A 16909-nucleotide genomic window follows, 5' to 3' on the forward strand; every position below is an offset into this window, starting at 1 on the left:
TCATGAAATTTTAGGAGTTTTAAAATATTTACATTTTGGATATTAATCACTCATATGGCAAGTATTTTGTCCTTGTTGTAGCTTATGCTTAAGCTTTCTTTGTAGTCTTTAGAATATAGGGCTGTTGATATTAATGTCAGTTCATTTCAGTTCAGTTCAGTCGCTCGGTTGTGTCCAACTCTTTGTGACCCCATGAACTGCAGCACACCAGGCCTCCCTGTCCATCACCAACTCCTGGAGTTTACTCCAACTCATGTCCACTGAGTTAGTGATGCCATCCAACCATCTCATCCTCTGTTGTCCCTTTCTCCTCCTGCCTTCAATCTTTCCAAGCATCAGGGTCTTTTTCAATGAGTCAGTTCTTCGCATCAAGTGGCCAAAGTATTGGAGTTTCAGCTTCAGCATCAGTCCTTCCAGTGAACACCCAGGACTGATCTCCTTTAGGATGGACTGGTTGGATCTCCTTGCAGTCCAAGGGACTCTCGAGAGTCTTCTCCAACACCACAGCTCAAAAGCATCAATTCTTCGGTGCTCAACTTTCTTTATAGTCCAACTCTCTCATCCATACATGATTACTGGAAAAACCATAGCTTTGACTAGATGGACCTTTGTTGGCAAAGCAATGTCTCTGCTTTTTAATATGCTGTCTAGGTTGGTCATAACTTTTCTTATATTAATTTAATAAAATAAAATTTTCTTTTTCATTTTGCTTTTTGTCTCAGCTAAGAAAGTCTCCCTTGCTTCAAAGCTCTTAAGATCATCTCACTTATTTTCTTTTTAAAGTTAAAAAATTTTTAGATTTACATCTATGTCCTTGATACAACTGGAATTTACTTTTGTATAAGATGAGAGAGGTAGCCCATTTCATTTTTTGAAAATATTTCTCTGACTTCTGAGTCTCAGTGTTGCTGTTGAGAACTCAATTTTCAGTCTACCACTCCTTTCCATATAATACATCTTTTTTCTTAAAGGATCTTTTTAAAATTATTATGATCTGTCACCATCATGAATCTGGGTTTGAGTTTGTTTGCTTGTGATGTGGGCTTCCTGAATCTGAGCACTTGTGTCTTTGATTAGTTCTAGAGAATTCTTGGCTATTAGCACTTCGATTTTACATCTTCCCTATTTTTTGTATTATTTACCTCTGATATCTTATTTGATGTATTTTTAGCCTCCTGAGTCTACTTTCTAGGTATGTCAAACCATTATATAGTCAGTCTATGATATAGTCTCTCTACTGCAGTCTGCTTCTTTTTTAAAAAATATTTATTTATTTTGGCCATGCTGGGTCTTGGTTGCGGCATGTGGGATCTTTTTAGTTGCAGCATGTGGGATCTAGTTCCCTGTCCAGGGATCAAATCCAGGCCCCCTTCATTAGGAGCTTGGAGTCTTAGCCACTGAACCATCAGGGAAGTCTTTCTACTGCATTCTTGGTAAGTACTTCCGATCTATTCTCTCTTTCACTAATTCTCTTGTCAGCTGTTTCTAGTATGATCTATACTATGTCTACTGAGTCTCAAATTTTATTTAGTATACTTTTCTGTTATTAGAAGTTCTGTTTGGCTTTTATTCATATTCCCTGAACATTAAAAAATATTTTTAACATGAAAACTTAGAACCTACTAAAGTAAAGAGAATAGCATAGTAAATCCTCATTTATCCATTATCCAGCTTCAACAATGAACAATTCACGGGTAATCTTTTTTCCTCTATGTCTCTGCCTACTTTCTTTCCCACTCCAGATAATAGTGAAGGAAATCCCAGACATCACATCATTTTATCTGTAATAGTTAAATATTTGAGATTAAGAAAAAGCCCATGGTAATTCCTTAATATCAAATATTACCATCTTTTAAGTAATATTTTCTGGTTCCTTGATCATACTTTTTAATAGCCCCATTAATTTAAATTTTATGTCTAGTTTTCCCAGTTCATGTGGTTCTGATATTATTATTTATTATTACTCATGCTTCTGCTCATAATGGTTTGTTTCCTCATGTGTCTGTAATTTTTTTTTTTTTTAAACTGGGGGCTCATGGTCACTGAAACTTTTTTTGAGACTTTGATAAATTCCCTTTAAAATTAATCATTTCCCCAGAGATTTGTGATTGCTTTTTCAGGCACCTTGTGTCATTGTTAACCTTTAATCATTTAAACTCAGTTCTCAGGCTGAGTTTTTCAGGCCACCCAGGTAGGGTGAATTTTGACACTAAACCTACGTGATAATCACCTTGTTGTTAATAATTCTCAGGGAAGCCTTTATTTTCCTTCTTTACTCAGAGTCAGAGCTGACAGAGGTTAAGAGTTCCTACTGGGTTCTTGCTGTGATGCTAAATTTATTTTTCTAGTTTGCCTTTATTAGGGTGTTGCCCTTTATAGGACTGGCTCCATGCAAGGGTCTCAATTTGCTGTCCTAGCTTGTGCAAACTCCAGGTATTATCTCCTATCCCCAGCACATGCTTATATTGTATTAGAACAAACAATTCTTCACAAGCATGTATTGGCAGATTTCCTGAAGATAAGATTTAGTCTTAATGCCCACTTACTGCTTTGGATTCCTGACTTATTAGACTATTTTTATCCTATGAGTATTTCTTGCATTTTCTGTAACTTAGTTAAGCATTTTAAACTATATTCTGAATACTTTCTCCACTATGTTGAGGTCCTCTGTATTGGGCTTCCTTATTATATCCACTGTACGATCACATTCCCAGAAAGAGGATCTAAATTATGTCTTAAGCCCCACCAGAGTGCCCACCTGAAATTAACCTCCTTCAGAGTATCTCCCAAGGGTGCCTGAGACCTTCCCATCCTGGGGCCTGACGGGCTCCCAGAGGCACATCCTTTATACCCTGCGCTTTTCTGTTCTGGTTTCCTCATCTGACCATCACTCCTACTGCTGACGGCTCTCGTGGGTGCCTCGTTCTGTTCTGGGAAGTTGTCCTTCACTGGACCGCCGCTGTCACTACCATTTTTGGTCTCTGTCTGAGACACTGCTCTTTCTATTCTTATTTTATCCCATATATTGGATTGACCCCGTCTTTAATTTTCTAAGGCACAGAAGGTGTATGAGAGAGTATTATAACACGGAGATCTGCTGATAACTACCGCCCAGCCCCAGACCCATCCTCAGGCCTCCTGGCTCACCTATTCTCTCCATCCTGCTGCCATGTCATAATAGCTAATTTACTTTCCCACACCTGAGTCCTATTCTCACTGATGGGGTTTGGAGTCCAGGCTAAATTTCACAGAGTCCTGGAGAGAGGAATTTTCACTCTCTTCTTCCCAGGCCCCACATCCCCAGTCCCTATTTTCCTATCCAGGAAGGACTGCCTTCCATAGCACTTGGAAGAAGTTATTTTTTTCTTTTAGAAATGCCCAGGGAAATAGGGCCTTACCTTATGACTCCCCACTTCCAAGACACCTCCAACACTAATCTGACATCAGTGCAGTGTCCAACATCTGGACCTTTTAGTCTCACATAACACCATGTGTGGGATTCCCAGGTAGCACAGTGGTAAAGAGCCCATCTGCCAATGCAGGAGACCTAAGAGACCCTGGTTTGATACCTGGGTTGAGAAGATTGCCTGGAGGAGGGCATGGCAACCCACTCTAGTATTCTTGCCTGGAGAATCCCATGGACAGAGGAGCCTGGCAGGCTACAGTCCATAAGGTCACAAAGAGTTGGACATGACTGAGTGACTTAGCAAGCACAACATCATGTTTTAGGACCTTATCACCTTTTTAGAATAGACATCATTGAGCCTAGTCCATTTCTTTTTCTGGTGTGGTGTGGACAATGACTTAGAAAAGAAACATATTACAAACTTCTCCAAAGACACATAATACTAAAGAGGTATTGAGCCATCTGAAGTCATTGTTAGAAGAATAACTACTCTCTAAGGGACAAATTGTCTGCAGAGATGCAACTCTCTTTAAGACATCTTCTAAATTTACCTGAGTAAGCAGAGCACTACATTTTAAAATTCAGGTTACTTTCCTGCATTGGGGATTTTCCCATGAACAATGAGTGGAATGTGACCTAGATTTGCATAACTAATAGTTCCCAAAGTGATGGTTGTTCCAGAAAAAAACAAACAAATACATGAACAAAAACAATAACCAGCCTCAAAAGTAAACTCAAGTCTTCACCTGGGATCTCCTTCCCCTATAAACACACTTTTAAAGTAAAACCTGAAACTTTTAAATTGTGGTTTTCCAAGCACTGTACTCATACGTTTAGTAATAAGAATCTTGTTTCTTAGATACCCTCTTATATATCTTTCTCAATATACTACAAAGCAACGTCTTACTCTGAGTGGATCCTTATTAAATATATGTTTTTGCCACACATCAGTGTGAATAGTTTGACTCATACTGCTTTTTTCCTACTATGACATGGAAACAGGGGCTTTGATGGAAAAGAGGCGCTTGAGACCTTTAAACCCCTGCTCTGCCAGATAGTGTGTGACCTTGGCTAACTTATTTTCCCTAAGCTTCAGTTTCCTTGTAAAAATGTTCCTATAGTAAAGAACTTAGCCAAATGTTTCAATGGATAGTAATACTCTTTTCTCTTTCCTTCTGCCATCTCTCAGCCTCAAAATTCTAGAGGTCATTTGGCTCTGGGAAAGAGCAGGGGAAGCCAGGTCCCAGACCACTTAGGCCCACACTTCTTTTTTTTTCATTCTTAATTTTATTTAAAAAATTTTATTTGGCTATAGTTGATATGCAGTGTTATATTAGTTTCTTGTGTACAGCAAAGTGGTTCAGTTATATATATATATATTCTTATTTACATTTATATAATCTCTTTAAGATTCTTTTCCATTACAGATTATTGTAAGATATTGAGTATAGTTCCCTGTGCTATAAAGAAGGTCTTAATTGGTTATATATTTTATATAGAGTAGTGTGTATCTGTTCATCCCAAACCCCTAATTAATCCCTCCCACTCTTTCCCCTTTGTTTTCTGTGTCTATGAGTCTGTTTCAGTTTTGTAAATAAGTTCACCTGTGTCACTTTTTTAAGACTCTGCACATAAGTGACATGGTATGACACTGGTCTCAGTCTGGCTTACTGCACTCAGTGTGATAACCTCTGTCTAGGTCCCTCCAGGTTGCTGAAGTGGTATGCTCACACTTCTGAGCTCTATGGATCATTTGTCATTGAATTGTAACATTCCCAACGCAGACATTCTACTTCATGTGTCTTCTATACATTTATGAGCTGTTCTTGAAAACAAGAAAAGGATCACGGAAGGCTAAAGTTATATAAATCAGTACTTCTCAAAATGTTAATTTTGACTCATTAGAGACTCCTGAAATTAATTTAGTGGACAGCCAGCAGTTTAAAAAATTAAATAGCAAAATAGAAAGAAATGTTCATAATAAGAGGAAATAATATTTAGTGAAATTCTATATAAAATGAGTCACATTATATGTCCAATCTATTTCTTACAGTAAGTTGCAATAAAATTTGAGAAATACTGCTTTAAATTGTTCTGATACAGTCAAAATTCCTTTTAAATTCTGCAAAAATAAAGTAACATAGGTGAATATTCCATGTAAACAATAACGACATCTCGTGTAGTAGTCTGATTGCTTTACGCTCTTCACTCCTCTGTGTCTACATTCTTTCCTGAGAAACTTGGTCTGCGTTTCCATTCTGACTGGCATGTGACTTGATTTGGCCAATAAGATATTAGCAAATGAAATGCATGAAAAGAACTCATGCAATTGGGCTTGATCTTGCTCTTGCCCTTTGCTATTAGCGTGAGAACATGTCCACATTAGTCTGTTGGAAGATGAGAATTACATGAAGAAGAGTAGGATTGCCCCAGTCTCCCAGCCAAGTCCATCTTGGACTTGGCGACAGTCAGTCAACCACCACACCTATAAACGAGTCCAGAGAAGATCAGAACTGCCCAGCCAAGCACAGCCCAAATTGGCCAACATGCCTACTCATGAGCTAAATAAGTGTGTATTTTAGCATGCAGTAAGTTGTTTGTTATGGAACATTACTGTGGCAATAGATACTTGATACACCACACTGGGAGATCTTGTCAAATATTCATAATAATAATAACCATTGCAATAAAATATGCACCAATTTCTCAAAGACCATCTCATTATGTAATTTCAAAGAATACTTCTCATCTTTGTGTTTCACATTACACTGGGTGCCACAAAAGGGCTTTTACTTACAAGAGCTTATTCAGTTGTTTTAATCGAAGACAAGATGGCAGAGAAAGGATTCCTGCTCAAGGTTACCTAACCAACTTCTGTTACCAAGAGAGTTGAGAAGGGCCACTCAAGAATTCTCTTTTTCAGGACCACCAAAGGTTGCTGACCATTCTAATTTTCCAAAATGAAAACCCCAGTTTCTGTCCATTCTTCTGAATCTATCTCTGTTTCCATAAAAGGTACTATGGGATGTCGATTTGAATAATTAAAATTGACATTTTGCTGTCAAGCAAAACAGAGGCCCTTTCCTCAGGAAACCACAATGACATGAATATCCTCGGAGTACATATTGTCCTCCAAATAACCCAATTTGTTTTCCCTAAATTTGCATTTTCACTGGATCATTGAAGATGAGTTTGTCTTTGTAACAGGAGGCTTGTGATTCCCTTGACTAGTTTGTCTTGTTGGTCCTCACAGCAACATCCGGGGGCCGTTTGCTCACGGAACATTTCCGTTTCCGGGGGGCCCCCAGTTATCTAACAAGAGATGCCCTTATCAATGAGTTCTCACCCCAGTTATAGTCAGGGGATAAGGAGTGACAAGGTGGTAGTGAGGATTGAAGTGAAGGAGTTTTGAGGTTCTTTTATGGACCTCATATCAATATGTTAAGAGAATATTGATTGCCATGTTAAAGAATTGTGGGTATGTATAGAATTGTGTGTATGTATATTGAGCAAGAGAGAATGGAACACAGGGAAAAATCCTTCAAAGCCATTCCCTGGTACTAGCAAACCCCCATCAATTAGACAGACATGGTAATTTTGGATTAAAGAAATCCAAATATTTTGTGTCCTATTGACAGTGGATCTAATAAGCTATGTGTGTGTCTGTGTGTGTGTGCACGCACGCATCTGCACGTGTGTCTCAGTCATGTCCTACTCTTTGCCACCTCTGTCCATGGACTTTCCCAAGCAAGATATACTCGAGTGGGTTGCCATTTCCTTCTCCAGGGATCTTCCTGACCCAGGGGTCAAATCTGCATCTCTTGCATCTCCTACCTTGGCAGTAGATTCTTTACTATTTCTACCACCTGGGAAAGTAAGCAGTAACTTCACACATATCTCAATTTTGTGTCTTGCAGTGGCTTATGACCTTAAACGAAGGCAAATTTATTAATATTCATGCATCTTCAATGTGCTGGGCTCTATGCAGAGTATTGGTGATCTACAGACAAATAAGACCCACCCCCTGCCATCAAAGAGGACCTACACTGCACCTGTTTGATGTATTCATCTCTGTGACCCCAGGGAAGGGGTCAATATTTTAGCTCTTTGATAACTTAATTTTAATAGCAAACTTAGGTTTCATCTATCTCTTACAAAATTTTCTCTGATTTTTGACAGCTTGCTTGTCATTTGTGTCTTTTGATGCTTTACCTTGAATTATTTTGGAGTTTGCATTCGATACAGATAAGTATCCAATACAAAATATTCATTAAGTGACTGTAGAAACAATCACATTTTTTAAATGCCTCAAAATGAGAGGTCAACTGGTTTTGCAGAATTCACAGGAAAAAAGTACACATCTTGGTACATATGTGTGCACCAAAATGCTTACAAGAATCTCATCTAATATATATTTTTAAGAACATAAGTACTTTTTCAGCTAAAGATCTTAGGTTGACTTGAATCAAATTTGACTTACATTTCCTCCAGTGCTTAAAGCTTGGTTTGAAGCTTAAACACTTGGGTTCAAAGTATTTTAGCATTTAACAAAAATCCTTTGGATTCCATCAAAACGGTAGATTAAGTATGCTTACTCGAATCCCCTGCCTCACAAATGGGTCTGCAAATCTATTTTAGTGAGTGTTTTACATAAGCCCTTTCTTGAGAAATGGTTAATAAGTAAATTTAAGATAATCTATTTTAGTTAGAAAAACAAAACATTTCTGAGTGTGTTTAAAGTAAGATTTGTTTTATTTTAAGGGTATTTTTCAATATCCTTGAAATCATGTAAGTTAAACAAAAATGAAATTATTCTAAAAAATAATTTTGCCCTACTAGTGCACTTAGGTGTTTTCCTTTTATATGTTAGTTATGTCTTTATGTGTTACGTATTTATTTTTTTATGAAATAAGAAGAATATTTATAAGAAAATCCATTGTTCCATTATAACCAATGTTCGTAATCACAGAATGATACATACATACATCAGTGACATTTTTGTTTAGGTTTAGATTCATTTTACTCTGTGCTGTGCTTAGTTACTCTAAATGACTGTAATTATTTCATCTAAAAGAGCTCATAAAGGCTTTTAAGATTAATTTGTACCAATATCCCCTGATCATAGATATAGTTCATCATCATGTATTCTAAAACTGTCTTCTACTTTGGGGGAGACCAGTGGGTTGGGTGATCATGTAGAATAATATGATTAGAGTATTGTAGGGCTGGAAAGAACTCAATGTAATCTTAATTCATTTTAGATGGGTGATAATTTGGCTTATAAAAGTTAAGTGATATGTATACCCTTCTAATCTTACATACAAAGATGATTTCAGAATTGTTAAACCTGGAGATGGTGATTGGGATAAATTATACATAATTAGCAAGGAGATCAAACCAGTCAATCCTAAAGAAAATCAACCCTGAGTATTCATTGGAAAGATTGATGTTGAAACTGAAGCTCCAATAATTTGGCCACCTGATGTGAACAGCCGACTCATTGGAAAAGACCTTGATGCTGGGCAAGATTGAAGGCAGGAAGACAATGGGGCGACAGAGGATGAGCTGGTTGGATGGCATCACCGACTCCATGGACATGAGTTTGAGCAAACTTTGGGAGATAGTGAAGGACAGGGAAGCCTGGCATGCTAAAGTTCATGGGGTCACAAAAAGTTAGACACGACTTAGTGAGTGAACAATGAACAATACATAATTATCCCCAGTGAGTCTTTTACCAACCAACTATCATCTTCCCAGAATGCAGTACAAGAACAAAATACCAGGCTCCCTGTAGGAGTTATGGATGGGTAGTATGGTTGATGTGAATCTATGGTGTGTTCTCCATCACTCATAGAACACAAATGATGCTGAGAGCTCACACCAGAACCCAAAGCAACAGGAAGAAGATGGCCAGAAGGGGATAATGAATAACTCTCAGGAGATGATGTGCTGATTTTATTCTTGCAAATATTGACTGAGTTCTATGGCTTGGAGGTTTGTGTTCCCTCAATTCATATGTTGAATCCTAACCTCCAAAGTGATGATGTTTGGAGACGGGAACTGTGGTGGTTAGATCATGAGGGGAGCACCCTCATGAGTGGGATTAGTGCTCTTCTAAAGGAGACACCAAAGTGCTCCCTCTCACCTTCTGTCCTGTGAGGACACGGGGAGAAGAGGGTCTCTGTCTATGAACCAGGGAGCAGGCTCTCATCAGACACTGAATCTGCTGGCACCTTGATCTTGAACACCCCAGGCTCCAGCATCAAGAGAAATAAATGTTTGTTTTTCAAGCCATCCAGTCCATGTCATTTTTATTATAGCAGCCCAAACAGACTAAGGTACTTATAAATCAAACTTATTGCTAGAACTGACAGATGATAGTTTCTCAGAGTCAGAGGGATTCACAGCCACCTATCAACCAAGACCAGAAAGTATAGAATGACCCAGACATGTGTAAAGCTTGTGGGTCCCATTACTGAGTTGGTAAATCATGGATTGGATAGGGTTCCTGACTCATGATCAATTATGATAGCATGGTATAACTTGCCTTCAAAGAGGCTGGCAACTAGGAAAATTTCTTTGAAGAGAAATTCCTTATTGAAAGTGATCAGTGTTCAGGTGACTAGTTCAATCTGTTTCTTGGGTTTGAGGAGACAGTGAAGAACAGCAGAGAGGAGACAGACTTTAGAGGGAAGCAAACATGGATTTGAACCTTAGCTTTACTGCATAGTAGCGGTGTGTCTCATCTGTAAAATGGAGGGTAATAAGACTGCCTTTGCAACATGGTTTTAAGAGTTAGATACTTGGGACTTCCCTGGTGGTCAAATGGTTAAGACTCTGAACTTCCAATGGAGTGCGGCGTGGGTTCAATCCCTGGTCAAGAAACTAAGATTCAACATGCCGCCTGGCACAACAAGCATGTGCACAGACACACACACAAGAATTAGATGCTGGTAGGTATAACATCCATAGTAAGTGCTCAATGAGTGATAGTTATTAATTTCCTCCCTCCAAGTGAAGGAGGACAATAATGATATAATGGTCTCTATTCTTTATGTCAGGCAAATAATCTCTAGATGCCAGGCAAAAACTTTATAAACCGTCTTTCTGAATCTTCATCATTATCTTTAGATCCAGGTATTATTGACATTTTTCATACATAAGAAACATAGATTCTGTAAGGTTAACTAGATACCAAGGTCACTTGGAAAGTAAGCTGCAGAGACAGGGTTCAACCCAGATCTGTCCCACTTATCACCTACAATTCTATACTCTCTCCCCACATCCTCTGGAATCAGGATGCTGATTTCACTCTATAGATGGTCCTTCTTTCATATCTGTTTGAGCTGAAAGAGAAGCAATGATTAACTAATGAAGATGATTTTAAAAATCCCAGAACTCTGAGACGCATGAGAGGGGGAAAAGCTCCAGATTTCTGTAGTTTTAGAGGGGACCCCAGGAACATTGGTGAAACTAGAAAGCAGTGAGACAGATGTTTGACTTTTAGTTTAAACAGTGGAATTTTTAGTGCTCTGTGTTTGTTTTAGAACATATTTTATAGCAGTTGCTGTTGAAATGATGGGAAGATAGAAATCTCTTTTAGCATTTGGAAGTACTTTTTTCATTTTCTTTGAGTGGCAGTGTTATGACTGGCTTCAGAAGATGAAGTTTTTAAGACATTCATGCAAACTTCCGATATTAGCTGATTTCCTTCAGCCCTGTTGTAGTAAAATTCAGGTAAACAATTTTATTCCATGTCTTCCATTAACAAGGTCAAAAGATTAAAGCATACAAGGCCCTGTTCCTTTTGTTCTAACAAAGCATTTAGCTGGGATTACATTTACCATCTTGGGGTTTTCTTGCTTCTTAAAAACTGTCCTGATTTCCTTGGTTGATGTTGTCTAGTGACTCTTTGTTACCTGGACTTGCAGCTTGAGACAGTGGTTGAAGGGGAGTCTGAAGGCTCTTTCTTCTCTGCTGGGCTCTTGTAGGTCCTGTTATGTTAAAATTTGGGAAATGGCCTGATAGCCTAATTTGTAGACTAGAATGCCAATTGTAGCACTGTACCACTGAATTTGTTACTTTGCTCATTTGTCCTTTTGTCAATGTTATTATATCTGAAAAGACAAATAACTATCAGTTAATCCATCAGAAAATATTTTAGGAATTTTTAATAAGTAGCTACTATGCTATGGAGGGGCTTCCCAGGTAGGTCAGTGATAAAGAATCCGCCTGCCAGTGCAGATGTGAGTTCGATCCCTGGGTTGGGAAGATCCCTTGCTGAAGGAAATGGCAACCCACTCCAATATTCTTGGCTGTAGAAGTCCATGGACAGAGGAGCATGGCAGACTACAGGCCATGAAGTTGAAAAGAGCCAGACACAACTGAGCAACTGAGCGCACACTCACCATGCTATGGAGACCACGGCAGTTACAAGGAAGTGTCGTAAACACACTGTGCTCTGGAGACCACGGCAGTTACAAGGAAGTGTCGTAAACGCACTGTGCTCTGGAGACCACGGCAGTTACAAGGAAGTGAAATGAGCAAAAGTTCCAGGAAAGACAGCTCATGTCTGATGATGGTGATGATGATCACAATAATGACAGTGATGATGATGGCGGTTAACTATCAATTACTGAGCATCTTCCGTGTATCAGGACCAAGAATCTGCCTGGTTCTAAAACTCCTACTCTTTCTTACATGCCCCACTTCTTTGTATCTGCTTCAGTGCTAAAGAGGGGCTTCTCTGGTGGTACAGACAGTAAAGAATCCGCCTGCAATGCAGGAGACCTAGGTTTGATCCCTGGGTCAGGAAGATCCACTGGAGAAGAAAATGGCAACTCACTCCAGTATTCTTGCCTGGAGAATCCCAAGGACAGAGGAGTCTGGCGGGCTATAGGCTATAGGGTCACAAAGAATCGGACATGACTGGGTGCTAACACACACACAGTGATATGGGATGGCAGATAGTCTGTAGGTAGCTCACTTTAATGTTCCCTGGGTAGGAAGTAACAGGGTTGGGGACACTAGTGATGTGAATCAGAAATATGAATTATGTCCCTTCACCACTCTAAGCTTTATTTTCCTAGGAATAATTTTAACTATGAAGTATCAAAGAGGCTTCTGCAAAGAACCAGGTTCATGGAAGATGTTTCAGAACTGGTAATGATTATTAATATTATTACTATTATGAGATATAGCCTTGCTCTCTAAGAAGTCTTAGTAACATGGAAGGGAGTTTTAAGAAGAATATGGTCAACAGCGGTAAGTGCCAGAGAAAGGCCAAAACTCGAGGATAATAAGAACAGGTAGCATATTCCGTTACCATGGAGTTGTTAGAAAAGGCATTCAGGGAGGTCACGAGGCTGGACTAACTGGAAATCCAGACACCTCTTCCCTGTGCATGCAGTGTCTTAACCAAGGTCATGCAGCATGTTCTGTTTTCTCACTAGCTTCACACTGGACCACGCTAATTCTGATTCCCAGAGCCTTACTTCCCCGTCTTTGGGTGGCTGTGCCTATATCCCTGCAGCAGACTCAGATCACTCCCTGCATCCCACTCTGTCGGAGCGGCCCTCCTCACCACAGCTTCCCTTCTGCCCAGGAGAGGCTGACTATGTTCCCAGAGAAGCTATCAGCAGCCTTAGTCTCTGGGTTTGTGAGTGAGCAGAAGACACTTAAAGGTCACAGTCCACTGAAGGCTGCCCCGGGAGACTGGACGGGGGGAACCTTCTCCCCAGTGACTTGCTGAACTGTGGTCCTCATTAGCTTTGTTTTCTAGCTTGCTAACAGCGGATAGAGAGGCAATAAAATGCTGCTCGGTTTTGCAGAGACAATTGTTCCAGCAAATTTCAGTGCTTGCTTTGGTCTTTGTTAGTTTGGGATAAATTTAAATATGTAAACAAAATCTTCCTTCTCCTGAATATTTCATCTTTTACGTTTTCCCCTTGATTGCTCTAAACTTGAATGAGAGCAGCACTGGGGCGCAGTCAGACACCCCTTGATTGAGGCATCTCAAAGAAGGGCTGAAAAGCATCTCAGAGGTGGTTTTTAACTAATCAATTAACTAATTAATTATCTCACAGAGTTTAAGAAATAAGTAATACTTATTTTCAAATAGAATGAAATGGTAAATAGTGAAAAGTATGTCTCCTTTCCTGATTCCTTTTCCCATTTTTTTTAAACAGCAAGTAGTGGCATGATAAAATCCAATCTGAACACAGATGAAATTTCAGGTTTTGTATTATGAAAAATGAATGCTTCTACTTTATCGATGCTGTAAATTTGCAAACTGGAACATACTGAATTTGCTGACAAAGAATGACACCTGTAACTGTGCTGTGGTCAACAACCACCAAAGCAAAAGACATAGAGAAGGAGCGCAGAAAGAAATAAAGAGTACATTAAAGGTGAATGAAGTGCAACATCCAGACCCTGACTTGACACCTTGAAATCCACTTTGTGATTTAAAAGTTACCATGTGACCAGCTCATGGACGAACTCATTAGGGAACTTTGGGGTGAAATGTAATGTAGACATCAGACTCTTCCTTCAGTTAACTCTTCACAAAAACCACCTCTTGTCTGCTCCATCAGAATAATTCATAAGAGCAGCTGAATCCTTCTGCCCTAGCTTTGCAAAATAACTTCAAAAATTATTTAGAGGAAAACAGAAAAATCTACATGATCATCTCAAATTTCCAATTTCCCCAGTGGCTCAAGTGGTAACGAATCTGCTTGCAATGCAAGAGACTAAGAAGACACAAGCTCAATCCCTGAGCAGGGAAGAGGAAATCACAACCCAGTTCAGTATTCTTGCCTAGAAAATCCCATGGACTGAGGAGCCTGGTGGGTTACAGTCCACAGGGTCACAAAGAGTTGAACTCAACTGAGCATGCACACATCCATCTCAAATTTCAGGAAAGATTTCACAGTTCCCTGGCCATCCTGACTTTCTTAGTACTTCCTAGTATGAAACTAAGAACAGAAGAATTTGTTTATAATACTTACCCTTAGGTGTTGCTTTGAAATACCTGTTCCCATTTAAACAAACAAACAAAACATTCAAAAACTCCAAAAGTCCAAGAGAAGCCTCAAGAGTATGTCTGTGCTCCCAGGCTGCTCTCAAATTTCCTCATAAGCTCGCTCTCCTTGGGTCTGCTGGGTTTGGCCCAGAGAGGATACAAACTCGTTTCTTCTCATGGGTTTTGTTTTTCACTTATTGCAAAAGAGTATTATGAGCAAGAAGCATGCTTGGTCACTTAGTTGTGTCCAACTCTTTGCAACCCCATGGATTTTATAGTCCATCAGGCTCCTCTGTCCAGGGGATTCTTCAGGCAACAATACTGGAGTGGGTTGCCATTTCCTTCTCCAGGGCATCTTCCTGACCCAGGGATCAAATCTCATCTGTGTCTCCTGCATTTCAAGCAGATTCTTTACCTACTGAGCCATCAGGGAAGCCCACTGCGATCTAATGATCACTGGAAAATAAGCATTGCTATAAGAGATCCCATTTCAAAGTTAAAATATTTTATGCATGGATCATCAGAGATAAATTCTACCTCTACCCTACTTCTACCCCTTTATCCTCCTTATATTCTCCAGGCTTTGAAGCTTTTCTCAAATAGAACTATTAAACCAACATTAGGAACATTATTCCAACATTATTCCAACATTAGGAATAGATTTAATCTTGGGGCAGCCAGAACCAGGACTCCATCATTATGAATTAACTAATTAATAAAACAATTAACTATGTCTATCCAGTTATCTGCAGTAGTAAATAAACAATGCAGGAACTTCCCTGGTGGTTCAGCGGTTAAAACTTCACCTTCCAGTGCAGTAGGTGTGGGTTCAATTCCTGGTCAGGGAGCTAAGATCCCACATGCCTCATGGCCAAAAAACCCAAACATAAAACAGAAGCAATATTGTAACAAATTCAACAAAGACTTTGAAAACGGTTCACATCAAAAAAATCTTTTAAAAAATAAGCAGTACGCTATGTATTTGTCAGATCAGTTAGTCGCTCCAATTCCCTACTCTCTTCTCCATAACCTAGTCCTTCTTTTTTTCCTATTTAATTTCTAAATTTATTTAAAATTATGTACCACAGCAAATGACTCTCATGGTAGAATCTTCCTAATGTGCTATGATTTAAGGACAACTGAGTGAGTTAGCAGGTGGAGAAATAGATGGAACCAGGGGTGGGTGAATGGGTGATTGAGAAGGATGCTATGAAATTTAAACGTGGTATGTTAAATAAAAGGTTCAAAATTTAGGGAGGTCAAAGGAGTATTATAGACCTTAAAGACAGCCATAAAAGATTAAAGGAGCAGCTAAGAGATAATGTATGCAGATTCCTTAGAAAAGTGAAGACCATAACAAACCACTAGAGGTTTCCAATACTTTTTTTAAGTTAGAGGACTAAAACCACATATTGCTTCTTTCCCCAGTTTTTAGTTGGAAAAATTAGTCTACCTTCCAAACATGTTAGGAATACATGAGTTGCCCATCTGCCTTCTTTGCTATTTATTGAGAAAGATTATGTTCAGAGTCATTAGAAAAGCAATTCTCCTTTGATTTTTCAAGAAAATCCCAGGTGTGACCTGCACATTGATAACAGCGAATTTAGTTTGCTGGCAAGAACCGAATTGGATTTTGGTTGTATTTTTTAAGTAGAATTGCTATACTTGTTTCTTTTTTCAAGGACAGATTCAAATACCTTTTCCCTGCTGTCCATGACTGTTACTCTGATGGGAAACTCCACTAGAATAGAAATATATTTTAGGTAGCAAAAAAACAATTGACAAATATTTTTAAAGAATCTACCTGTGCGATCAAAGTAACAAATTCGACTCTGAAAATGTAGTCTTGGATTAATCCCCTAATCTCTGTCTCAATAATAGTACCTGAGAGAGACTGAGTGATTATGCAAATCAGCTGCTGGAAATTAAGTTACTTTGTTTAAATTGACCAGTTCTGTAGTGGAATTTAATCACTTGAACCCTGGCATTATTTAAATACCAGATAGCATGATCCAATGGTACAAACTGTCAATCATGTACTACCCTCTATTTATTAATGTTGCCTGGGTGATGCTTTGCCCTGAGGTAAAGATAATCATTTCAGTTGGTCAATACAAACAATGGGCTTTATTTGTTAAAGTAATTTGAGAGTGAAAACAGGAAATTATTATGAAACATATATTGTCATATAAATTTGTATTTGAACTAAGCAGTGGGCTCTGGGTGAGAGCCTAGTACAATATTAATAGGTTCTCTTTAACTTGAGTACAACATACAAAGAAGAACTTTTGCCCAGGAGATAAACATTTGAAATAACTCCCAAAGTAAATGTAAAATGACCACCACAGAAACAAAAGTGTGATGATATTGAAACTTTTCTTTTGAAATATTTAATACAATTCAATGAAAATAACCGCCTCTAAGGGACTTTAGAAAAATGTGCATATTAATAAAAACTGGAAGGAAATTTGCAAACATGG

This window comes from Odocoileus virginianus, chromosome 29 (genome assembly GCF_023699985.2).
Source record: "Odocoileus virginianus isolate 20LAN1187 ecotype Illinois chromosome 29, Ovbor_1.2, whole genome shotgun sequence".
In the NCBI taxonomy this organism is placed as follows: Eukaryota; Metazoa; Chordata; class Mammalia; order Artiodactyla; family Cervidae; genus Odocoileus; species Odocoileus virginianus.